At 42.2% G+C, this 2,054-nt stretch overlaps 1 pseudogene; it reads right to left on the bottom strand.

Annotated features, from left to right (window-relative positions):
* Positions 1-945: 945 nt before the first annotated feature.
* LOC137537375 (U2 spliceosomal RNA) lies at positions 946-1,058 on the bottom strand (annotated as a pseudogene).
* Positions 1,059-2,054: the final 996 nt, after the last annotated feature.

Genomic DNA, 2,054 nt, shown 5'->3' on the forward strand with positions numbered 1-2,054 from the left:
TTCCTTGACTCTGCTTCTGCCTCCTGATTTTGTACCCCGATATTTCTGATACCCCGTTGCTGAACCCTGCCTGTACTTTGACTCTGCCTTTGCCTCCTGATCCTGTACTTTATCTGTCCGTGTGTGTACGACCTGGCTTGTCCGACCTCGAGAACCGACCTTACCGTTAGAGGCGGTTCCTCGCTCTGTTAGCGATCCTTCCTCCTGAGGGTCACTTTCAGATATCCCTTCCTACTATCAGTCTGACTCCTCCCGTCTTGGAGAGCTCAGGTCTGCGGAAGGAATCTGTGCAGTACTCCTTACTGCATTGAGGCCTTGTCCTCTTAGTGTTACAGTTACACCAAACACTACACTCTACTCGGGTGATCAGAGGTTAGTTTGTATATCGGATTATCGGTGAGACTGCAGTTCACTTATAATCTGGTATATATCTGTATTTCCGGTGATACTGCAGATCACCGGTAATCAGATACTCTCTGCGCCCACCGATCGTTACAGGCTGCCTGTAGGAAGTGTCTCTCATAGAAATGAAACTGCATACAGTAGATAATGACTGGCTGCACAATGCGCACAGATAAACTTGTCTGTTTCAGAGCTTCTTTCTGGGCAGCAGCAGCCCCTCCCATGTCAACAGCTCTGAGTAGGGGGCCAGGAGGGGGCAGGCTTGGTCTTGAAAAGACTACACAGAAGAGTGACTCAGCTATAATGATTCCAGGTCAAACCTAGACTGAGCCAGTCGGTGGATTCTTATCACAGTTGATAACAGATAGATTAGACTGAGAAGAATAAAACTAAAAGCAGGGTAGGTGTTTACTGTCATGTTCCCACTGATAAATGTAATAAAATACATGAGGGTGCTTCGTCTCTGGTTCTCTTTAACTATTTTTTTGTTATTTTTTATAAATACATTTGTATTTCTTACTTTGTTATAATAAATAACAAATCTATGCATAACCATAAATAACTTTCAAAATATTTTTTTTCAGTACCCTCCCTTTCACTAAAACTTATCAAAACCGATACTACACTTGATCTCAGCCAAAAAGCCGAGAAGTGTTCCATTGCTTGCGAGTCTCCACTGCGTGGCTCTGCATTGGAGTTGGGTGACTCCACCCCCACCACGAATGGCAAGCAGGACTGCTGCTGCCAGTCTGACACCTGCTCGCTTTCTTTACTTTTTTGAAAATTATCAGTTAGAATTATTTTATTACCTTGAAATCTTTTATAAATAAATTTGTATTTCTTACTTTGTTATAAATAACAAATCTATCCACAAATAACTTTCAAAATACTTTTTTTTTTCAATATCCTACCTTTCCCTGAAACTGATCAAAACAGATACTACAACTTGAGAAGACACAGGTGTTTGTATACAGCACAAGTTCTTTATGGCACCGTACAGGTCCGCTCTCATCGGCACGTATTAGCTGTGGAATTACCAGTGTTATCAAAGTAACATCAGGAAAAAAAACAGTGTAGAATTTTTGATAAATAACTCTTCAATTTTCAATCTATCAAAAAAAAAGTATTTTTCAATTTTCATCTTCCTGGCCTGCACTCTCACCGACGTGCGCACGAGCACAGCTATCACTACACAAACATTGCAGCCCAGAGGACTGACAGTGTATGTCCTGGGAGTGTCAACTAATGACAATCCTTTGCGAAGGTGCGTTACACAGTGAGTTTGGTCTGTCAGTGTGAAACAGTACATACTTACACTACTTACATTACCTGCTCATCCATGTATACACAAACAAGGGGCCTGATTCACAAAGCAGTGCTAACAGTTAGCACGCTGGTGAAAAGCCCTTTATCACACCTAAACTCAGTTTAGGCATGATAAGTTTAGGTGTGATAAGTTTAGGTGTGATAAGTTTAGGTGGGATAACTATAGCACCGCAGTGCACAGCTGATCAAAAGTTTTGCGCTAGCAAAGTCTGGTGCACTTCGCATAGAGTTTAATGGCGCTGCTTTGCGTGCAGGACTTTGCGCGCGATCTAAACTTATCACGCCTAAACTGACTTTTCACCAGAGTGGTGCAATAGTTATCACGC

The sequence above is a fragment of the Hyperolius riggenbachi genome, chromosome 10 (genome assembly GCF_040937935.1).
Source record: "Hyperolius riggenbachi isolate aHypRig1 chromosome 10, aHypRig1.pri, whole genome shotgun sequence".
Lineage (NCBI taxonomy): Eukaryota > Metazoa > Chordata > Amphibia > Anura > Hyperoliidae > Hyperolius > Hyperolius riggenbachi.